Source organism: Pan troglodytes, chromosome 11, assembly GCF_028858775.2.
Source record: "Pan troglodytes isolate AG18354 chromosome 11, NHGRI_mPanTro3-v2.0_pri, whole genome shotgun sequence".
NCBI lineage: Eukaryota > Metazoa > Chordata > Mammalia > Primates > Hominidae > Pan > Pan troglodytes.
In genome coordinates, this window is record NC_072409.2 from 111,392,292 (window position 1) to 111,417,307 (window position 25,016).

General features: G+C 42.6%; 3 protein-coding genes across 6 annotated transcripts in view; 2 read left to right on the forward strand and 1 right to left on the reverse strand.

Moving 5' to 3' along the window:
* Positions 1 to 12,260, forward strand: part of SPATA6L (spermatogenesis associated 6 like) — a 163,973-nt gene extending 151,713 nt beyond the window's left edge. For all 3 annotated transcript variants that reach the window (XR_001720650.3, XR_008537225.2, XR_008537220.2), the window contains one exon: positions 12,055 to 12,260. The gene's annotated coding sequence lies outside the window, so the exon portion shown is untranslated. The remainder of the gene's footprint in view (positions 1 to 12,054) is intronic.
* The window catches only part of SLC1A1 (solute carrier family 1 member 1), a 97,137-nt gene that overhangs the window by 70,757 nt on the left and 1,364 nt on the right, over positions 1 to 25,016 (reverse strand). The window lies entirely within an intron of this gene.
* Positions 1 to 25,016, forward strand: part of GLIS3 (GLIS family zinc finger 3) — a 740,609-nt gene that overhangs the window by 24,419 nt on the left and 691,174 nt on the right. The gene's annotated exons all lie outside the window — the stretch shown is intronic.

The following is a 25,016-nucleotide window of genomic DNA, read 5'->3' on the forward strand; positions in this document are numbered from 1 at the left end:
GCTCAAATTAAACTCACCACACTGGAGTGCAATCTGCCAGGAGCCAGCTGGGGTGTATTGTGTTCAGTTGTTCAAATGTTCAGGCCCGTTCTGGGTAAGTTCATGCTGGTGTCTCTTGGAGGGATGCCTAGGGTGAAGGGCTGAGCTCTGAAGTCAGAATGATCTGTTTTAGAACCTGGCTCTTTCATAGATTATAGGTCATTTCCTCTTTCTTTATGGCAACTCACAAAAGAGGAATCAGGAAAGCTCCTGTACCATTGTGGCTCTCTAACAGGATCTGGAACTGAAGACTAATTATTTGGACGTGGCTTACACTCAAAAGGACATTTTGAAGTGGTTGAAGAGGAGAAACTTCCCTAACAACTTGTTCAAAGACTCTTTTACTCCAGGGAACATATCTAACTGGGAAGAGGGTGGAGGATCTAGTGCCTTGTCCCATACTGGAAACACACAGGACAGAAGGCTCCACAACACAGCCTGGCCTTGGGAGGAAGGTAGGAGGTTCTGACTCAGCAGCCAGCTGTGAGAGGTGGAAGAGGACCCCTGATCTGGGCAAGCAAGGGTTCAGTCCTGCTGGAAAGATGACTCTTTTACCAAGAGAATACTGAATCCCAGAGAAGTCTCAGACTGCAGTACTCTAGGAGTGAAAACCAGTTGGATGTCTAGAGGAACTCAGCCAGCTGGATAAGTTCTCATCTCTCCACCTTTGACATTGTGCTTCACACTGATGTTGATGTTCATCAAGGGTCTGTCTTCCACCCTCTTCTTGGGCAGCACACTCTCCCACAGGGATCCCATCTGTTTTTATAGCTTCCATTTCCATCTCTATCTGTTGCCTCATGCTGTTTCCCCAGTGACAAACTCAATATACAATTACCTGCTGGGACTCTACCTGGATACCTGCACATGAGACCCAACAAAGGAAAAATAAACTTATCTATCCTCCCTTCAGAAAACCTCAGACTTTTCATTCTGGGTCCCCTGGTAGTTTAAAAATAGGCCTATAGAATATTTGATACTCTTCCCATCAGAAAATGGAGGCTCTGTCCCTGTCTCTTGAAGCTGGGTTGGCCTTCGTGATCACCTTGATAGACAAAATGCAGCAGTAGTGAGGCTATGTGAAATCTGAGATAGGTTAGAAGAGGCCAGCATCTGATTAGTTTTCTTCTTGGGACACTCACTTTGAAGCCCTGAAGCATCATGTAAGAAGTCCAGCTGCCTTGAAGCTGCCATGCTGGAGAGGCAACATGGGAAAACCAGAGCAAGAGGGAGGACAGTGGTGGTGTGGGTTGGGGGAGAGAGAGAGAGAAAGAGAAGGGAAGAGAGAGAGAGTCAGCGAGAAAAGAGATACAGGAGCCCCAGCTGCTTGAATCCTGCCAGCCCAGTCAGAAGACAAGTGAGTTATGGCCTTCACATGATCCCAGCCCCAGCCACCAGCTCCCTGCAATCACAAAAGAGAACTGTGAGCAATAATGATATGGTCATTATTATTTTAAGCCACTAAATTCAGGGGTGATTTGTTACCTAGAAATAGATATCCCTAAATTGTGTTTTTATTTGCTAACATTTTTGGAGGGCTTACCATGTACCAGACCCTGGGCTAAGTATAATTAACTCTGATCTCCATAACAACTCTATGAGGTAACTTCATTTTCAGGTGAGAAACTGAGGCACAAGCAAATGAAATAACTTGTCTAAGACCCCACAGCAAATAACTGATACAGTAGATATATTGAAGCTGTTTGGGTCCGAAGTGGTACACTTTTGGAGCATTCCAACTGACTCTGTGTCCCATGCCACATACCAAGTTCTGCTGATGTTATTGGCCAAATAACTCTCAAATTCATCTATTTCCCTTCTACCCTCTGACACTGTCTTGGTTCAGGTCCGCTGCATTTCTCACCAAGGCTACTTCATCAACTTCCTAAAACTCTTTCTGCATACAATCTTGTCTCTGCCAATTCATTCTGCAAACTAAGTCAGAGCTATCTTTCCAGGATGCAAATCTGGCGGAGTCACTCTCCAGCTTAAAGCCCCTTCAGTGGTCCCCTAACATAGGGTGGCACGCAAGCTCCCTGACCCACCCTAGCCCCAGCCCCAACCCCAACCACGCCCACTGTGTCAGTTCTGCCCTGCGCTCATGTCTTTGAGCCTTTATTTATTGCTCCCTCTGCTCTCTCATTTATCTGATTACCATTTCAGTGACTTCAAAACTCAGCCCAAGTGTATTTGGAAAGCCTTCCCAACCTCCTCCATGATCCATGTGACATGTGTGTCCCCAAGCCAGATAACCAGGGAGGCTCTGGCTGGCCGTGTGAATGTTATCTTAAGATGTTAGTGAACCTTCCATGCCCAACAATACCCAAAACAATTAGGTCAGATATCCTTAATGGGAATTACGGCAGCATCAGGCCACTCAAGGTTTTGCTCTTTTCAGGGATGAGAACTCAGTAGAAAACAGGAATTCCCCACCAGTAAACACAGACCCTCTCTTGCAAATGCCGGACATGTATGCACCAACTGACTCTTAAGGGGATGTTTGTATGTGTGTGTACATGTGTTGATCATACAATAAAATTGACTATTTTAGTGTACAGTTCTATGGTTAACATGTTAAAATTCTTATAGCCACCATCAAAATTAGAATATAGAACAGCTCCATCACGCCAAAGAGCTCTCTCATGCTATATCTTTGTAGTCACACCCTTTCTCCATTCCTAACCTCTAGCAACCACTAGTCTGTTTTCCATCACTATGGTTTTGTCTTTTTGAGGCTATCATGCAGATGGAATCATATTCTATGTAAGTTGTGAGACTGGTTTTTTCACTGACTATAATGCCTCTAAGATTCATCTGAGTTTTGTACGTATCAATGGTATGTGCCTTTCTCTTGCTGAATAGATCACGTTTTATGGATAGACTGTAGTTTATTTACTTATTGAAGAATATTTGAGTTGTCTCCCATTTTGATTGATTATGCAGAGTGCTGCTATAAACATTCACATACAGATTTTTGTGTGAACATGTTTTCCTTTCTCTAGGACCTATACACAGGAGTGGGACTGCTGTGCCATATCATAAAGCTGTATTTAAGGTGATAAGAAAGTGCCAAATTGTTTTTTAGAGTGGCTGTACCATTTTATATTCCCATATCAGCAATGTTTAATAGTACCAGTTGCTCCACATCCTCATCAGCACTTGGTGTTGTATTTTTTTTTAGCCACTCTAATAGGTATTTACTGGCATCTTATTGTGGTTTTAATTCACTTTTCCCTAACGGCCAACGATGCTGAACATTTTTTCATATGTTTATTTGCCATCAGTATACCCTCTTCGGTGAAGTGTCTGTTCAGGTTTTGCCTATTTTTAAAGTGTGATCATTTGTTTTCTTATTACTTAGTTTTAAGAGTTTCTCTATATATTCTGGATACAAATTTAGACAAGTTGGATATGTGATCTGCAATTCTTTTCTCCCAGTCTGTAGCTTGTTTGTTCATTCTCTTAAGTGCCTTTTGGAGAGAAAGAGATTTATTTTTTAAAGTCCAACTTACCAATTTTTTTCTTTTATGAATTGTGCTTGGGCATCTAGATCTCTTTGCTTAACTCTGGCTCACGTAGATTTTATCCCTATGTTTTCTTCTAAAAGTCTTATATCTTACTCTTTTCCTTTTGGAGTTAATTTTTGAATGTAGTGTGATTTTAGGTTGAGGTTCATTTTTTTTTTTCTGCATATGATGTCTAGTTGTTCCAATACCATTGGTTGGAAAGACTATCCTTTGCTCTTTGAATAGCTTTTGCACCTTTGTCAAAAATCAATTGGAGGGCCAGGTACAGTGGCTCACACCTGCAATCTCAGCACTTTGAGAGTCTGAAGCAGGAGGACTGCTTGAGCCCAGGAGTTCAAGGCTGCAATGAGCTACAATCATGCTGCTGCACTCCAACCTGGGAGAGAGTGAGACCCTGTCTCAATTAAAAAAAAAAAAAAAAAGACCAACGGGGCATATTTCTATGGGTCTATTTCTGGAATCTCTGTTCTGCTTCATTGCTCTATTAGGTTGGTGCAAAAGTAATTGCAGTTTTTCCCATGTCTACCTTTTCACCAATATTACACTTGATATCTTGATAACCATATTGAAATAAGACAGGATGATTCCTCCAACTTTCTTCTTTTTCATAATTATTTTAGCTCTTCTAATGCCTTTATCTTTCCATATGAGTTTTATTTGTTGTTTGTTTTTTTTGGAGACAGGATCTCACTCTGTCACCCAGGCTTGAGTGCAGTGGCATGATCATGGCTCACTGCAGCTTCAGTCTCCCGGGCTCAAGCAATCCTCCCACCTCAGCCTACCAAGTAGCTGGGACTACAGGCGCATGCCACCATGCCTGGCTAAGTTTTGTATTTTTTTGTAGAGTTTTGCCACATTGCCCAAGATGGTGTTCAATTCCTGAGCTCAAGCAATCTGCCCACCTCAGCCTCCCGAAGTGCTGGGATTACAGGTGTGAGCCACCGCACCCTGCCTCCATATGAATTTTAGAATCAGCTTGTCTGATATATCTACAAAAATCCCTGCTGGGATTTAGATCAGAATTGCATTAAATCTATACATCAATTATGGGAGAACTGACATCATTACTATGTTGAGCCATCCAATCCATGAACAACTTATGTCTCTCCATTTACTTTGGCATTCATTGATTTCTTTCATCAGTGTTTTATAATTGTCAGAGTATAGATCCTATATATTTTGTTACATACCTAATCCTTACCTTTTGGAGCTATGTCACACAATGTATTTAAATTTCCATTTTCAGTTGTACATTGTTAACATATAGAAATAACAAGTGATTTTTGTGTGTTAACCTTGTATCTTGCAGCCCTGCTAAAATCACTTATTAGTCTTAAAATTTATTTTGTAATTTCTTGGGATTTCCTGTGTAGAAAATCATGCCATCTGTGAACAGGGACAGTTTTATTTCTTTCTTTTCAATATGCCTTTTATTTATTTTTCTTGCCCTGTTGCACTGGCCCAGGTTTCCAGTGAGATATTCAAAAGAAATGGTGAGAATGGACAGCTTTGCCTTATTCCTGCTCTTAGGGGGAAAGCATTCAGACTTTCAGCATGAAATATAAGCTGTAGTGTAGTGTAGTGTAGTGTGTGTGTGTGTGTAGAATTCTTAAGAGTTTAAGGCAAAACATGCTTAATTTTTCTTCTCCTCTGCTATGGTATGAATGTGTATGTCCTCCTTCAAATTCATATTTTGAAACCTAATCATCAATGTGGTGGTGTTAGAAGGTAGAGCCCTTGAGAGGTGATTAGGTCATGAGGGGAGAGCCCTCCTGAATGGGATTAGTGCCTTTATGAAAGAGTCCCAGAGAGCTGCCTTGCCACTTCCACTGTGTGAGGAAACAGCTAGAAGGCATCATTCATGAGCCAGGAGGTGGGCCCTCAGCAGACACGGAATCTAATGGCACCTTGATCTTGGACATCCTGACCTCCAGAACTATAAGAAATAAATGTCTGTTGTTTATAAGCTACGTAGTCTGTGGGATGTTGTTACAGCAGCCAGAACAGACTATGACACCCTCTCTCAGCTTTTAAAGTGATTTCTGTCTCAATTCCATCAATTTCAAACCATGTGGTTAATAACTAAACGACTTCCTGGCTTTTGTAACTATGAATTCAATAAAATTTAACTTATGAGTGTTGTATTGATTGCTTTCAGGAAATAGCTCAAGAACATAACAGATAAAAGGCAGGTTTGTTGCTCTTGTTAAGGGACAGTATCCCTTGTCCCTGCAGTGAACAGCACACCTTCTAACTCTCAATTTGTTTACGGTGGAGCTGAAGCCCTAAGTAGTCCAGAAACTTGGGGGAACGTGGTAGGATGAGGGAGTGACCCTGGTCTAGCCAATCAGATCACCATATTCCTTTGGTCCCAAGACTGTATTGAGGAATGGAGCTCTGACTCAGGGCTGAGTTAGCCTAAGGCTGAGGCCGTGGAGTCTTGTTTGAACTCATAGGGATCAGAAACTTTCTCTCTCCTGCTGGGTGTGGAACTGGGAAAAAGAAACCTTGACCTGTGCTGGCAGCTGTATCACCACCAGGGAAGAGTCTTGCTTGGGAGTGAAAATGACACAGGTGTAAAGAGACTATATGTAAGGAGACAACAGGTCCAGATGATATTAAACCCCTGTACTGGAAGCCAGGTACTGTTTCTAGACTCTTATGGTATCTGAGCCATACATTTTATATGTCACCCCCGCCTCCTTACACCTTTCTGGATTAAGCCTGTTTGAACTGGATTTTCTGTTGCTTACAATTAGAAGAGTCCTAAATTATAGTGGGGAGACAGAGAAGCTGCCACTGGTATTCTAGGTGCCTTCTCCGCCAGCCACATTTGCCCTCCTTGCATGGAAGAAAGGCTGGTAGATGCAGGGGCAATGCTTTCTAAATGTGGAGGCCTAGGGCTAGGCTTGTGTGAACAGCAGGAGATGGTCCTGCTGGTATATAGCTAGAGGCTGTGGGAGCCATTCTTACCTCTCATTTCCCATAATGCCCTTAAGCAACAGCCACCAGTATCACCAGATGTCATCAGAATAGACTGGGCATAGTGGCTCATGCCTGTAATCCCAGCACTTTGGGAGGCCGAGGTGGGCGGATCACTTGAGGTCAGGAGTTTGAGACCAGCCTGGCCAACATAGCAAAACCCCATTTCTACTAAAAATGAAAAAATTAGCCAGGCATGGTGGCACATGCCTGTAATCCCAGCTACTTGGAAGGCTGAGGCAAGAGAATTGCTTGAACCTGGGAGGCAGAGGTTGCAGTGAGCCGAGATCATACCACTGCACTCCAGCCTGGGGGACTGAGCAAGATTCCATCTCAGTAAATAAATAATTTCCCTGCCATCATTCCTAGACTTTGTATCTTTTCAACACTTCTTGATGTCCCGAGAAAACCTTTCAGCATGGCACCTCATGCCATATGGCTCTGTGCTGGTCACTCTCCATTTGCCCTCCGATTCACCCTCTGTCTTTCTTTGTCCTGCTCTGTGCACTGAGAGGGCTGATCCAGGGTTCCTTGCCTCTGGTTTTGGCTGGGTTTAGCAAATGAGAGGCAGTAGCTGTAGATCTTAATGGTAGAAAGAGACAGAGGTTGGGTTTTTTTTTTTAATTTTCTCCCGCCCTCCCTTCCCCTGTTCTTCTGCAGCCACATAGGCCCTGCCTTTTGGTTCCCTGCCACAACTCAGCCCTCACTGTACTGTGGAAACCCCATCACCCTCTCTTGTCTGTTCAGGCCTAGATGAGCTAATAGCTTCCCAGTTATTCATCCCTGGGTGCCTCACCATCCCTTGCTGATTCCTTTTACCCTGCTGAACTCTATAAATAGTCCCTTGATTCAATTCTGCTCAGTGAAACTCTTTTGAGTCTGCTTCCTGCCAGGTCCCTAACCAATACAGGCCTGCATGTCCTTGTCACCCCCAATCCCAGCAGATCCAGTCACAGCAAACTCCTTGCTATTTCTTAAAGATGCTCCATGCTTTTTTGTTTACATGCTTTTTTGCTTTCACACTCTTGTTCACACAGATCGCCCTCCCTTGAAAGCCCTTTGCCACTATCTCTGCCTAATAAACTCCTACCCACCCCTTAAAGCCTAGTTAAAAAGCCACCTCCTCCAGAAAGCCTTTCCTAGGCTGTCTTCTCAGGTGGAAAGAATCTCTCCTCTGGACCCTACTCAGTTTTATCTGAATTTCTATTACCCCCTCAAACAGGTCTAATTCGTGCTCTCCTTCCCTTTCATCTCAAGCTCCCAAGGCAGAAGCATTTGTCTGCTGATTCCTGTACCCCACCGCCCCTGGCATCAAGCTTGACACACTGTAGGTGTTTGATTGACACCTGCTGCGTTGAGCCGAACCAGGACTGCATTTTAATTGCTATTTAATGCACATGCCCAGGAAGCCACTGCACTTTCTACCCTTTGCTCATCAAACCTGATTATGAAAGGCAGGAGAAAATCACTGAGGGAGGATGTCATGAGCAAAGCATGAAAACTGGGCCACAGGAATGTGGATGAATTTATTGTCTCAGGGCCATCGAACCCAGAAGTGTGTCATAAACGTCTCTCCAGTAACTCCTGACTTGTGAGATGTTCTCCTTTTACAATGGCTATGGTGCTGTACACATGACAATTCAAGTGCCCAGCTCCTCACCTGGGGATGCCTCCTGGGGATGGAGTCTTAGGAGTCCTTTGGGCTCAAGTGAGGGTGAGCTTAGTTGGGAAAGTTAGGACCAGCCCACAGGAATCTAGTCTCTCGAGCGAACATCCAACTGGCTTAGAGCCCAGCAGGTGGGTGAATCTATCAGTCTCGGAACAACCAGATTCTCACTCTCCCACAGGTGTATCAGTACCATGCATGTGTGCTAGGATTATTTCCCGAGATACATACCTATGACTTGTGGATTCCAAAGTCTTGCATTTTCTACCTGTGGTTGACTCTTTATTCTACTTTTTTCCTCTTACAGTGATTTGTTTGCTAATCTCATGGGTGATTCTACCTATCATCTTGTTTGCATTCCTGTGAAGACCCTTTATCTATCCCACGGTCACGTTCCACTCTTTCCCTTCCTCAGTATCAGGGCAAATATTTGGCTTCCAAGCCACTGATGGAATTTCTTTCCCTTGGCTCAGACTTGTACGGTTTGGAGAGGCCCTGGAATCCTCTGCTTGAAGGGTACACCTTTTCCTCCAGTTTAACTAACATCACGTGTCCCAGATCACTGCCTCTTTACAATAGCCAGTTTCACATGCCTGTAAACACCTTCTTGGTTCACTACACAATCTTAGGAAGCCATCTCCCTGTGTGTAAATAAAATCTGACCATCTCTCCTGCAGCAGGTTTTAGTCAGGTGCAACTTAAGATCAGATTGACCTCTGGGAGAAAGAAGGTGGCCGATCATCCTGGATTTTCTAAACCTGCCACAAGCCTGGAACTCCTGGGCGAACTCTGAACCCAGAATGCTAAGTCTAAGTACCTGGGTCTCCACGACATTCTTCAGCCCGTTCCTTAGGTCTGCTTACAAAACTTGTGTCATCTTGAATGCTCTTCCTCATGACTCCCAACCATGCTGCCTGCCTGCTAACTGTTCACCCTTCTCTCTTAACATTTGTGGAGTTGTAACTTTCCCCACTCCCAGAAGGACCACAGAAACATTTACTTTTATCTTTAAGTGAGTTAAGACATATTTTAAGAATTTAAAGAATTTAAGACACAATAACAAACATTCATAAGGAACTTTATGATTTCAAAAAGTAACTCCATGTGGATCAGCTCATTTAATAACAACAGTGGATTAGATTAAAGGTCCAGAAATGACTGTGAATGCATCTGGGATGACCACCAGAGACCAAAAAAATCAAACATGGTGAGTATAATCTTTGCACAGTAACACTTGAGGATTTTGTTTACTCTTGGAATCTGTTTTTTTTTTTTTTCTTTTTTGAGACAGAGTCTTGCTGTGTCACCCAGGCTGGAGTGCAGTGGCGCCACTTTGGCTTACTGCAAGGTCCACCTCCCGGGTTCACGTCATTCTCCTGCCTCAGCCTCCCAAGTGGCTGGGACTACAGGTGCCCACCACCACGCTCAGCTAATTTTTTTTTGTATTTTTAATAGAGAGGGGGTTATCCAGGATGGTCTCCATCTCCTGACCTCGTGATTCACACACCTCGGCCTCCCAAAGTGCTGGGATTACAGGCATGAGCCACCACGCCCAGCCTACTCTTGGAATCTTTTATTATATGTTTGTGGGAATCTTCAGCCCCCTTAGTACTGCCCTCATGGAAAACAGATGTTCCCTGGGAAATGAGGGGAGGTTCTAAGAGGGGAGAGAGAATCTAAGAAAGAATTACTGGCTGCATACTCCACACACTGTGATCTGCCAACCCTTTTCCCTAGTACACAGGGCCCTGAATAGGCTTCAGGAAGCCTACACAAGCTAAGTGATGAGCACCGATTAGATAACTTCAGGGTCCTAGATCTTAGGTGCAGTAAGTCCAGTCTTTCGCAGTTATTGACTTGAGGTTAAAAAAGCAACCAAGCTTTACTCAAGTATTTCCACTTAAGCAAAAGTAGACGTAGATTTCTATTTTTTTTTTCAAAATAAATAAGCTAGTTGGAGATTATTGGAAAATACCAATATTCAGTGCAGATGTTAAACCAGATACAGAGGAGACCCAGGCATGCTATTTAAGGTTATGGTTTCTGAATTGGCAACAAGATCTTTTCTTAGGTTATATCAATTTACTTAACATAGAACAGCATATTTCAGGCCTTTTCCACTTAATAACAAAAGTCATCTGTACACAAAACCCAAACACAACCATATAGCATTATATGTAAAATGTGCAAATGTACTTTAAAATGCAAGTTATTCTAAAGCACTTGCAGGATAGAATTTCATAGTAATTTGGCCGGGCATGATGGCTCATGTCTGTAATCCCAGCACTTTGGGAGGCTGAGGCAGGTGGATCACTTAAGGTCATGAGTTCTAGACCAGCCTGGCTAACATGGCGAAACCCCGTCTCTACTAAAAGTACAAAAATTAAGTCAGACGGCAGGAGCCTGTAATCCCAGCAATTTGGGAGGCAGAGGTGAGTGGATCACTTGAGGTCAGGAGTTCAAGACCAGCCTGGCCAACATGGCGAAACCCCCTCTCTACTAAAAACATGCAAAAATTAGCCAGGCGTGGTGGTGGGCACCTGTAATCCCAGCTACTTGGGAAGCTGAGGCAGGAGAATCGCTTGAACTCGGAAGGCGGAGGTTGCAGTGAGCTGAGTTGGTGCCACTGCACTCCATTCTGGGTGACAGAGACTCTCCATCTCAAAAACTAAAAGTACAAAAATTAGCTGGGCGTGGTGGCACATGCCTATAATCCCAGCTACTCGGGAGGAGGCTGAGGCAGCAGAATTGCTTGAACCCAGGAGGTGAAGGTTGAAGTGAGCCAAGATCATGCCACTGCCCTCCAGCCTGGGTAACAGTGTGAGACACCTTCCCAAAACAAAAAGAAAAACAACAACAACAACAACAACAACAAAAAGAATTTCATAGTAATTAAAAATGTCTTCCTCATTCTAACTAACTTAATCTTTTGCACGTAGAGCCAATGGAAATCCACAAGGCACAACTCAGCATTGATGCTAAATTGAGAAACATCCTCAGATTATTTATTTGTAGATATTAAAATATTATTTTTCTGGGAGCTCATTTCTAAACCTTCATAAAACATTATACTGGTAACATATGTGTGGTCAGGACAAACTGTTCTCTGAACTTAAAAGGTGAAAGACAAGACCCTATATTGCTATCCAGTATAAAAAAAGGAAATATAGGCTGGGTGCGGTGGCTCACCCCTGTAATCCCAGCACTTTGGGAGGCCAAGGCGGGTGGATCACCTGAGGTCAGAAGTTCAAGACCAGCCTGGCCAACATGGTGAAACCCCATCTTTATTAAAAATACAAAAAAATTAGCCAGGCATGGTGTTGCACATCTGTAATCCCAGCTACTTGGGAGGCTGAGGCAGGAGAATCGCTTGAACCTGGGAGGCGGAGGTTGCAGTGAGCCAAGATCATGCCGCTGCACTCCAGCCTGGGTGACATAGTGAGGCTGTATCTCAAAAAAACAACAACAAAAAAAGAAATATATGTACACATACACCCCCACATCACACACACAAAACTCCACATAATCCAAACCGAGGCCATTTCCTTATTAGCAAAGGTATTTCATGACAGTTAAATATTACAGACTTATTTGCCACTTGTTTTGGTCAATCTTGCTACAAAAAGACACTGAAACAGACAATTTTCTTCTTCAAGGTAAAGATGTCTAATTTAGAAAATCTTCCTGTTGTGATTGCACAGTGAAAGGTATATTAAATATAAAAGCTTACTGCCTTTAAAGAAATTATTTAAATTTACACAGAAGAAAACATCAACTTTTTAAAAACCAGTAAGAGCACTGTCCATAACACAATCAAAAATCTTTCAAACCCAATCACAGTGCTCTTTGCTGTTTTATGACAACAAGATCTTTATCTCCATCACTTCAAGAACTCAGAATCTCTTCAGTCTGGTGAAACCTCAGGAAATTCTCCACATGCAAGAAAGAAACCAAGAAGCGGCAGCAGAAATGGAGCAAGCCTGTTACATCTCCTGGTTGACAATTAACTTTTGCTAATGAAAAAGTAAAAACTTATTTTCCGACTCTTTGATGACCACATCTAGTGTTTACCCACGCAGTTGTTCAAAGTCTCCTGGAACAGGTAGTACAGACAGGCTAATTAATTTCTTATCATAGAAATAATCTCCAGACAGGGAGAGAAGTGGGCAGAATTTGGATAAGGATGTGAAAGGATACTTGGAGGGGGAAAATCCAGAAATAAATTCAATGAATGGTGTAAGAGTTGCTAAATACCGTAGCTGAAAAGGCTCTACCATCCAGGGTTGATTCAGTGCCAAGCTGTAGCCCAATTATGGAAAAAGAGATGGATCTTCCATTTTCTCTAATTAGCCCAAAGAATTATCTGGAGATCAGGTGGGTTCTGGTGCTGGTTTCTTGAGAAGATCAGATCGTCCTTAGGGTACAGAGATGCTCTCCAGTCTGGGAGCTTCAGGGCCATGCAGTGCTCACAATAAAATGGCTTCAAAACTGTTAGCAACCAGACTTGCTCTTCTTCTGGGGTCCCCATTCCAGGAGTTAAGTATGTTTGGGATGACTTAGGCTAATATAAGAGTTCCTCATGGTCTTCACTCAAAAACTCATACAACTGAGTGGGCTTCTAGGGGATCAATGGGATTGGTTCATCAAAGATTTACCTGTTTTAATTCTTCAGTGAAGAAGGTTGTAATCAGTCAAATATATTTGGGGGCACCTCCTGTGAAGTAAGTACAATGCTGGATGCTATGATGTGACAGACCTGTGTAGTATTGCATTCTTGTCCTTAGGAAACAGGTAAGAAAAAGTGCGAAAGCACAGCAACACATATATTAAATTATAGTTCCATGTAATACTGAAATTGAACCTAAGAGATGATAAGCCCTCCTTATGTGTATCATCACCTTTATACAGACTTGCTCGTTCCAGTCTTCAAGCCCAGAAATCCTACCACACCTGCTCAAGGCCATTCCAATTATGGAACTCCTCCAGGAACTTTCCCAGTTGCACCTTCTTTGAAGGCCCACAGCATGCTGCAGCCTCCTTGCAGCATTTACCACACTCAGGATCATGTTAGTGATTGTGCATGTATTGCCACCAATGGACTGAGAGGACAAAATACAGACTTTGACTCTGCCTCTCTTATCAGTAACATCAGTACTTGCTCAATTTAAATTCAGTTCCTAATTGATTGCCAAATGAATAAATTTTTGCCAGCAACAAACAATACTTTTCATCTTACGCACCAATTCTGTTTGATTAACAGTGGTTGCCTGGAGCAAAGTTTTGAGGATTCTGAGGCCATGACAGAGCTCAGTAGTGAAGAGTACTGTAATCAATTAGTGATGTCTGCCACAGAACAGACGTGGGAATGGTGGTGCTAATGGTGATAATTTATGCATATAAATCAAGGGTTAAGAATGTAGAGAAGGGAGATTATCTCCAACTGCAGTCAGAGAAGTCTACAACATAAAAGTGGTAATTAAATCCATCTTCAAGGATAGGCAGGATAACAGTGAGTGAAACATTTGAGCAAAAGGATTAGGGCATGAAAGTACAACAGTTCTGGGAAAGCAACTAGATGAGTTCCACTAGAATTCAAGCTCAAACAGAAGGTTTATGTAGGAGAAGCGTAGGGGAAAGGACTAACCACACGCAATAAAGATGAGCTACAAGACTGACAAAGGATGAAGCAAGAAAGAGGAGAATAGGCTTTATCTGGCCACTTTGCAAGAAAGAAGCCTGTCTGCAAGTATGGTTCTAACTACCAATTAGGTGTAGGTGTATGAAGGTTTACTAGGAAGGAAGAAGACTTGCTTAATGATTAATAATTAGTAACCTAAGCTTTGGAATCAGACAGTCCTGGGTGCTAATCCTAGCTCTGTGTGCTCAGCTGCATGACCTAAGCCTTATAAATTTCAGTTTCCTCATCTGGTAAAATGGGAACCCCCTAACTCATTGTACTGAGGGTCAAATGGGAGGTAAATGTACATAAAACTCATGGTAAATTCTCAGTAAATATTGATATTAGGGTTGGTTAGCCAAAGAGAACTTTTCAAGGGAGAAAATATGTCACTCTCACTTTCTCTCTCAATGTCTCACACTTCAGGGAATCTTTTTTTTTTTTTTTCTGGAGACAGGGTCTCATTCTATCACCCAGGCAGGAGTGCTGTGGTGTGATCTTGGCTCACTGCAGACTCAACCTCCGGGGCTCAAGTGATCCTCTCACCTCAGCCCCATGAGTAGCTGGGACTACAGGCGTGACCCACCACACCTGGTTAATTTTTGTATTATTTGTAGAGATGAGGTGTCACCATGTTGCCCAGGCTGGTCTTGGACTCCTGGGCTCAAGCAATCTGTATGCCTTGGCCTCCCAAAGTGCTAGAATTACAGATGTGAGCCACTGTGCCAGGCCCATAATTTGGGGAAATCTTAAATGAAACCTGCTAAGTGGCTCAGAAAACAAGTCTTTGAGATACCCACAGAAGTCGAACAGTATCAGTTTATTTTCCAGTAATGGGGAGAAGCTCAGAGATTAGGCTGTCTGTAGTTTAGGCATTTCTGGTGATGGTGCATTTTTTTATGTTGACTTAATTCCTTACTGAATTATTAGTAACGAGGTAACTCTTAAGCAATAGAACAATGGTAGAAAAATAATTGTACATTCTTACCTAAGCTGTCTCCTATAAGGATTTCCCCCTTGGTTGAGTAAGTGCTGTAGTTTTCTTTGTTTTGTTTTGTTTTGGAGATGGAGTTTCGCTCTCGTTGCCCAGGCTGGAGTGCAATGGCATGATCTCGGCTCACTGCGACCTCTGCCTCCAGGGTTCAAGCAATTCTCCTGCCTCAGCCTCCCCAGTAGCTGGGATTACAGGCATGCACCACCATACCTGGCTAATTTTGTATTTTTAGTAGAGATGGGGTTTCTCCATGTTGGTCAGGCTGGTCTTGAACTCGTGACCTCAGGTGATCTGCCCACCTCGGCCTCCCAAAGTTCTGGGATTACAGGCGTGAGCACCGCACCTGGCCAAAGTGCTGTAGTTTTAACTACATCTGGAAGTGTTATACCCAAATAGTTGTCTCAGAGAGATTATAATAATAAACACACCATGTGGCCATGCGGACCCTCTCTGAGGGTGTTTCCGAAGCCAAGTTCCAGTCCCAAAGTCTGCTATTGCTTCAACATGCAGACCAAGCAGAGAGTCACATGATGATAGCAGGAAAATTGTTTGAACCTGGGAGGTGGAGGTTGCAGTTGCCGAGATCACACTACTACACTCCAGCCTGGGTGACAGAGTGAGACTGTCTCAAAACAAAACAAAATAGAAAAGGCCATTTAAAACACTTTCTACTATCAAGAGCCTTCCTAGACATGCGGAGATCTGCTGTGACAATTGTCCTGTGTTGGACACGGTTAGGGACTCTGAGACTAAGAAAGGGCTCGGGAGTGGTGACCTCAGCATGAGTGCAGGACTGGTGGGACGTCTTATCTTCTCAGGGCTGGGTCTGGGGATTAGTGGTAGAGAACAAGGCACTGTATCCCTCCCTGTCTTGGCTGAGTGGGGACCGCTGCCCGGAGCTCACATAGCTGAGGCTGGGCCTGGGAGAGGAACATGAAGCATCTGTGAGCTGGGATGAGATCTGTCCATCCCAGAAAGTATAGGACTATTTATTGGAAAGGAAATATTCTACCTTTGGTAATGGAACAGGCAGTCAGCAGATAATTTTCAAAGTAAAGTAGTAAAATTTCTGAAAAAGAGTGAGTCACTGAAACACTTCCTTTCTATTAACAGAGGTGTTACTGTGGGGTGTACTAATTACAACAGAGTACTCTTTGTTGCAGTTTGGGGCTGTTCCTCAGCAAGTATAATGTATTAACTCTTTCTAAATCAATCTCTTGGGCGCAGTGCAGTGGCTCACACCTGTAATCCCAGCACTTTGGGAGGCCGAGGCGGGCAGACTACTTGCAGTTAACAGTTCGAGAGCAGCTTGGCCAGCATGGTGAAACCCCGTCTCTACTAAACATATAGAAAATATTAGCCAGTTGTGGTGGCAGGCACCTGTACTGCCAGCTACCCGGGAGGCTGAGGCAGGAGAATTGTTTGAACCTGGGAGGTGGAGGTTGCAGTAGCCAAGATCGTACTACTGCACTCCAGCCTGGGTGACGGAGTGAGACTCTGTCTCAAAATAAAACAAACAAAATAGAAAAGGCCATTTAAAACACTTTCTACTTTAATAGACACTGCTATGGGGAGTTTAAATGGGCCACTCAATGTCATCTAAAATGAGTTCATTTTCTTTGAGAGTGCTTGGGTTGTCACAGCATCTGTGACCCCAAATCTCCAGCGACACGGGAAATTTGCAATACCTCAGGCGAACACAGCTTCCCTGGCACCAGGCCAGTGTGTCACAGACTCCCTAGGACAGTTATTTTCAGTCTCGGCTCTGTTAAAGGTAATCACAATTTCTCACAAGCAATTAATGTGGAAAGCTTTCTCTCTTTAAAACCAAGTGCTCTCACATGCATACATGCTCTCTAACAACTGATTCCTAATCCTACCTTGTCTGACATAACCCAGGCTTTACCCACCTGAGCTCCACCACATCCTGAATTTGCACACAAAAATTTTCTACACAGCGTGTTTTCATTTGAAGCTTTCTTTATTTCTTATGCCCAGTGCTCAAATTTTTAACAGGTGAGCAACTTCAATTTTGTAGTTTTACTGTACTAAATAAAACACCGTATCTTAAATTAAGCAACATCTAACAAGATATTCAATATTTGCCAACCACTAGCAATTTATATTCAGTCTTCCTCATAGGAGGCATTAAGATTGTATATACCAACCTGCATGTGCAGAGTCTAATATGTAAAATCATTTTAAAGATTCATTTTATAATTTTGTGTTTAGATCATTTTGTTTGGGGTTTTGATAGACTTGAGTCATATATACCTTGCATAGAACAACCAAAAATCAGAATCATTTCAGTGATGCTTCAAATCTGATTCTGATTTAGTTGCAAAAATGAAAACACCAGGCATAAGCATTCAAAGCCCAGTTTCTTTTCCTCATTCTTTAATATGTAGAACTTTGGGGAGGCCAGAAGGATCTCTTCTCTAAGGTACTTAACTAAGGAGATAAGATAGATAGAGACACATAATATATGGCTGGGCCCGGTGACTCATGCCTGTAATCCCAGCACTTTGGGAGGCCAACGTGGGTGGATCACCTGAGGTCAGAAGTTCGAGACCAGCCTGGCCAACATGGTGAAACCTTGTCTCTACTAAAAATACAAAAATTCGCTGGGTGTGGTGGTGGGCACCTGTAATCCCAGCTACTCGGGAGGCTGAGGCAGAAGAATCGCTTGAACCTGGGAGGCAGGGGTTGCAGTGAGCCAAGATCGTGCCACTGCACTCCAGCCTAGGTGACAGAGTGAGACTTGTTCTCAAAAAAAAAAGATATATATATATACATATATAATATGTAATCATATATATATAATATATAATCTTATATATATAATATATAAGATTATATATGTATATATTATGTATATAATACATACATATGTATATGTATGTATACATGTAATATATATAGAGACAGAGACCACATATCTCTCAGTATTTTAGAGAAAGTATAAGCAATATCATATATATACACACACACACACACATATATATATATATTTTTTTGCAGATGAACTTAACTCACTAGCAACTCCCAAATTTCTAGAAAATATTATGGAAACCAATTAGTAGTGCTCATTATTTTGCTAATATTGTCATGTCTGTGGCATGCTATGGAATAAATATATTAATACAAATTAAATATACATGACTAAACTAGCAACCTTGTCTGTTTTCATCAGTTTTCAGAAATATATAAACATAAAGCTATATTCCTCATTAAAAGCAAAAGTCCCCATTATATATGAATAACTGTGCTTTTTTTTGTTTTCCCTATGTCAAACTGATTATTGTTGTGGAAATCACTGGTTTTGAGGATATAGGAACTAGGCTATTCCTGTCATTTTAAAGAAACTATTATTTTATTTAGTGTTTTTGGAGTTTTGTGTACTTTGCAAATATTTTAAATTAGAGACATATAAAGTCCAAAAACATACATATATTAGACCTTCTATTACTGTTGTAATAAACAATCTAATAATACTGACATAGAACATATTACCATGGTAATAGCCCCATATACAATTTACATTATTATCCCTATGTCACTGATCAGCAGTTCAAACACAGAACAGTTGACTCAATGTCTAGGTCATTTTATCATCTTGTAATGCCCTTTAAATCCCCCTTAGCTCCTTACAGAAGAGTTCCTCTGGCTCCCAGCAATGAACTGAGGAATGAATATACAGTCATAAAGCTAAAGGTTCTTAAAGCTAGAAGGACTCTCAGAGGTTTTATAACCCAAGTCAACAATTACTCAGCACACATACCACTAGTTCCTGATCCTAAGCCAGTGCCAGACAGCAGTAATCAATTTCAGACTTTTGTTTTCAACTCTTTTTCAATAAAGATCATACCAGATAGTCCACTACCTATAAATGGTAATAGATGCATGAATAGAATCTTCTTTGCTCTCCCAGCTAATCTAAATCCCTTTCTTGTTAACAAGAAACAAAGACTCAGAGAGTATAGGTATCAGATATACTTTTTTAAAAATTAAAATAGTTAAGAGTCAGTCTCATTACTTTATGGCCTCATTTTATTTTTTAGTGCCTGTGAAATGTAATAAGAGGGACCTCAAGGGGTCTGTAATCTAGTTTTGAGAAAGAAAAGATCAACATGCTTGATATTTATGTAGATTCATTAAGTGTTAATCTATGTTGCTGACATAGATCAAAGGGGGCTGAAACAGGCAGAGGAGAATTTATGGAGGTAATAGAGTTTGATTTAAGCTTTAGGCTCATTTGTTCCCTTGACAAACAAGGACAACATTTTACTAACTCTCTGGGTCATAAATGGCTCAGCAATTCAACAAATGTATTCACCCTACTGTGCAATGTGATAGGTACTATGGGCACAGAGAAGAGCAACACAAACGTCCTTCCCTTAGGGTTCATGAATTGGTGAGGGAGGCAGAAAAATCAGAATATAGGGTAATAAATATCACGCAGCAGCAGGAGAGGATAGTGGTTAGAAGCAGAGTCTCTAGAGCCAGACTTCCAGGGTTTGAATCCCGGCTCTGCCCTCGACCTTGGGCAAGTTTCTTAATTCTGTGTGCCTCCGTTTCCTGAAAACATGCTTGATGGAAAGATTAAATCGTTTAATACCTGTATAGCACTCAGAACAGTTCTTGGCACAGAGTAATGGATACATAAGTCTCAAAAAAAATTTCTGTTTTTTAAAACCACCAGGTTTGTGGTCATTTGTTAGGGCAGCCACAGGAAAGGAATACAATGCTTCACCCTTAACTCCTCCCTTCCATCTCAGGAGTATAAAGTCCCATTCTCTGGCCAATCCCCAACCAGGTCCCTCCATTTCACACTGTCTTCTACTGTCCCAGGCCTCACTCCACCCAACAGCATTCATTATTTTCTCTCTCTTCTGCATTTATTATCATTATTTTTCAGAGACAGGATCTTGCGCTGTCACCTCGGCTGGAGTGTACAATGATGTGATGAAGCTCCCTGCAGCCTGGAACTCCTTGCCTCATGTAATCTTCCCACATCAGCCTCTTGAGTAGTTGGGGCTACAGGCACGCACCATCATGCCTGGCTAATTTAATTTTTATTTTGCAGAGACAGGGGTCCTGCTGTGTTGCCCAGGCTGGTCTTGAACTCCTAGCCTCAAGCAATCCTCCCACCTTCACCTCCCAAAGTGCTGGGATTACAGACATGAGTCACCATGCTCAGCTGCATTTTTATTTTTAATGATCACTTCTCTTCAGGTTCAGTCAGACTCAAGTCTCCTTAAAAAACAAAAAACAAACAAAAACAAAACAAAACAAGGCTGAGTGCAGTGGCTTGCACTTGTAATCCTAGCACTTTGGGAGGCTGAGGCAGGAGGATAGCTTGAAGCCAGGCATTCAAGACCAGCCTGGGCAACAAAACGAGACCCTGTCTCTTAAAAAAACAAAGAAAAATACTCTCTGGACCTTAAACGTGACTTCCACTTTCTCTGAATTCTTTCACACCTAAGTGCCTCCAAATAAAAGCCCAGAAGGTCACATCCCTGTCCTTTGTATCCCCAACGCTGTTGAACATCCTCCTCAGACCCTCTCACTCCTGCCCCCGAGCCTCTCACCCATCACTGTTCCTGTTCTTAATTTCTATCACACCACGTCTGGTTTCTCCTGTGGGCCCCTTCTCTTCCCAGACCTCCAATGTTGGGGTTGTCCAGAACTCTGTCTTTGGTCTTCTCTTCTCCCTTTTCTCCCAGGATAGGTTCATTCATTCCCAAAGCCTTAACCAGGTCTCTGACATGCTGTCTTAAGTCGACACTCCACTCCACATTTGTCTCCTGAGCACCAGACTCACTTAGCCAGGTGTTTGCTGCCTACCTTTATCCAAACACCCTTCTGGCTCCTCGAACTCAACATGTCCACCGTGGAACATGTCATGTTCTTTTCCAAGTCGGTGCCCCTTCCAGGACTCTCTGTTTTGCTGGAGATAGCCACTGCCTTCTCCCTTGGACCAAATCCAGCCAAGCCCTGCAGGTTAACCTCAAGCAGCTGTCTTTTCATTCTGTTCCACTCCTGGCTGCTCAGCTGAGGCACCCGTTTCCCCTTTCCTGGACCTTGGACCTGAACCACCCTATTGCTCTGCCCCCAGCCTCACCTCCACTTCATCTCCTCCTACTCTTTCCCTCCCTCATTCTACTCCTTGATGTTTCTCACACAAACTAGGATGCTCCCCAGATACCTGTGCAACTTGTTCCTTCACCTCTCCTCCGTCTTGATTCAACTGTCACCTTCTCAGTATGGCCTCCCCTGTCACCCTGTTTAAAATTGCAACCCCCCACCTTGCCAGCCCACTCCCTGCTCTATACTACTGCAGAACACTATTCTCATCTAACATGCTCTATACAGTAGGTTACCTATGTATTCTCTCTATGGTCTACCTCTCTCTACTTGAACAGTAAGTCCCATGAGGACATGCTGTGTGACCCGGCTGTACAACAATCCGTGGTGCACAGTGGGTGTCTGATACATATCTGTTAAATGAATGAATGGCTTAAGTGTTGATTATTACAGGGATATTCCTAAACACTGCTGAGCCAAGGTTCTATGCAGGTGAGGGGCTGGGCCTGGAACCAGCGTGAACCGCCGCTGGGCCCTGTCCTCAGGGGCTTCACAGACAAAGCGGGAAAGCCTATGCCACGTCTCAAATTAGCACTGCCAGATGCACGCTACATGAGCTCCAGGGTAGAGACACGAGGCTGGGCAAGGGTATTACTAAGACCATGAAGGAGCTGTTTCTGATTTGAGATAATGGAATCAGAATCTATGCATGATTGCTTCCTTAGCACTCCAAAGAAAACAATTTAGAATGAATAAGCTTGCCAGCTCTGTCATGTAAATGCCAATACCTATTGCTTTTTCTGAATAGCTCTAAGTTGAAATCACAGATTTTTCAAATGACAGAAGTAATGGCATAACTGGTCTGGAGAGAAAGATTAGGTATTATATTGTGAATAGGGTGAGGATATAGGAAGTGCCTTAACAACATCATATACTATATAATCATTATTGGATGACCCGAATTAGAAGGCTGGCAGAATTCTCACTCAGTAATTCTGCTTGGACAGAATTCCCACTTAGAGCATAAAACCTTCCTTCAGAATTTACACACTTAAATTATATTTATATAAATTATATATTTAAATATTATATTTAAATGAATTGAAGATTAGCCGGTGGGGCACAAAACAAAAGGATTCATTCTTTCCATTTCCTCTCTAAAGAAATGACTAATACTACAGAGACGGTTATTAGCTCAGACAGAGCAGGTCATCAAAACACTTGAATCACCCTAAATTATAGGCGGGACACTAAGCAGGACACAGAAAGAGACATCATATGAGAGAATTTATTTCATAAGAAAATATTAATTTTCTCATAATCCAATTATTCAGATTTACCTTAAAATAACAACTATTGAGTGCTGAATATACGCCAGCCACACAACTGAGTATTTTTCACACCTCTAATAACAAACGAAGTCATAAGTGATATCTCCAATTTCCAGATGAGGAAATTGAGGCTTGTAGGGAAATACACAGTTTGCCTGCATGATAGAGCTTGATAGTACCAGAATTCAAATCCCAAGGACTCTTCACTCCAGGCTCTGTGCTCATTCTACCATTCTATGGAAGCAGAGAACAAGCCTATAAGAAATGTAATGAAAGCCGTGAAAGTGTTTCTAGTGGCATTTTAGCAGAGGATTTTCCTGTGAAAATCCAAGATATTATTTTCAGGACCATGTAGGGTGTCGCAGAAATTAAAAAAGATGGTCACCTAACTATTCAATCCCATCATCTTGTGAACAAGAATTTGAGAAATGTTTAGTTCTTAGCATTTCCTTGTCCATGAGAAGAGTGAACTTCCACACCTAATAAAGATGACCCTTATTACGTTTCCCCTCATGTGCTGTGTCTTGAAAAATCAGGCTTTAAGCTGGCTCATAAAAATCTTTGCCTCTTATTTCTATAATCAAATATTTTAAAGTATTAGGGCTACTGAATTATAGTAGTGACTGAACATTTCATTGCATTATTATTTCTTTAAATTATTTTTTTTAGAAATAGAGGTGAGATCAGGCTGGTCTGAAACTCCTGAACTCACTCATTCCTCCTACCTTGGCCTTCCAAAGTCCTAGGATTACAAGTGTGAGCCACTGCACCTGGTCAGGGAGCAAACATTTGAATGGCTATAATCAGAAGAAGATGTTTTGTCATGATAGTTAATAAATTTCACAGTTTTTTTCTTCTTTAAGTTCCACATGCTGAAAAGTCCAAAAGGGAGGCTGCATCAGAGCTCTGGCGATTTTTCTGGATCAGTTAAGGCAGTTATAAAATAAGCTCTTACTATCATAATCTAGCAAGGGTTTATGAATAGACTCAGTGCCACTGTTATAAGTCACTGGAATTTCACTGTCAGTTAAACAAATCAGCCCTTACAGGGTACACAAACAAGTATGAGTTTCCACTCAGGCCCAGTACTCTGAAGAAAAAGGACAAGAAAAGGACCCCTGTTAATGGGCATATTGGGGGTGGTCTAGGTTTGAGACGTCTCAGACCAGAAGCAGGACTGCCCTTTGTTGCCATCTGAAGGAACAAACATCTAGGAAGATTTCAGCTGGGCACTTGATTTTTAAGTGGCGACTTTCCTTTCTGGAGAAAAGTACTCAAACTAAGCTCTTGGGGCTCACACACATTAAAATTGGAGGAAAGTGCCCATCTGAGACCAAAGGCCATGTCTGCAAAATGAGCGTGTACTTCTTCTTATTCATGCAACTGATTCCAAAGGCCAGGGAACAATTGCTTAAAACCTTCTCCAAACCAGTCTCCAGTGAACCGCATGCTGACGAGTGGTGTGCAACACTTGGGTAGCAAGTGAGTATCTCTGGAGAGCCCCATGCTGAAAAGGCAGGATAACTCCACTTCCACAGGGAATCAGGAGGGAGACTCAAGCCAATGTTTATCCTGCAAAGTCTTTTTTTTTTTTTTTCTTTTTAGACAGGGTCTCACTCTTGTTGCCCAGGCTGGAGTGCAGAGTCACGATCACGGCTCACTGCAGCCTCGACCTCCCTGGGCTCAGGTGATCCTCCCACCTCAGTCTCCCGAGTAGCTAGGACTACAGATGTGCACCACCACGCTAATTTTTGTACTTTTTTGTAGAGATGGCATTTTGCCATGTTGCCCAGGCTGGTCTCCAACTCCTGGGCTCAAGCAATCCTCCTTCCTTGGCCTCCCAAAATATTGGGATTATAGGTGTGAGTCACTGTGCCTGGCCCTCTAAAAGTCCTTTTCCTTTTTTTTTTTTTTTTTTTTTTTTTTGGTGGATTCTTGCTCTGTCACCCAGGCGGGAGTGCAGTGGCACAATCTTGGCTGACTTCAACCTCTGCCTTCTGGGTTCAAGCAATTCTCCTGCCTCAGCCTCCCGAGTAACTGGGGTTATAGGCATGAGCCACCTTGCCCTGGCATCTCTCAGTCTTCAAAAAGAGATTTAACAATTAATCCTCGACTCTTATCACTAGGAAAACAAACAAGGCCATCTCTTCTCTTTGGTCTAAAGGAAATCAAGTCGTTCTTTGTAGCATATGCTATTTAAATATGGTGGAGTAGGATAAACTTTCCCTTAAAAATGTCCAAAACCGAAAAAAAAAAGTTCCAAAACCACTTGGCACTTCTTGGGGGAAATAGTCAAGATTTGCTTCTCTACTTCTCTCCTTTCCTCCTACAAATAGCCTCTGCTAGGGCCATTCCAGGATGTTATTTATTTACTAGAAACCTGACTTTCCTTTGCCCAAGGTTCTGGAGAATCCAATCTGACCCCAAGAATCCCATTAACTTCCAAAGGCCATTTCCATGCCCTATCCCCACCCTGAGGGGAGGGGGCGGTTCGGAGGAGAAGCAAGCAACACCATATATTCTGAGATTTAGGAGCAGCAGTTGGAGAGGAAGGTACCTGAGGTTGGGAGGAAACAAGCTGTCCCCACTTGCCTTTTCAGCAAACACAGCTGCAGTTTCCAAGGGGAAGGTGGAGCCTGCCGAGGAATCCACATTCCTCAGAGGGTGCAACAGCCCTCACCTGCTGAGGAGCTATCACTGGAAAGGCGACAGA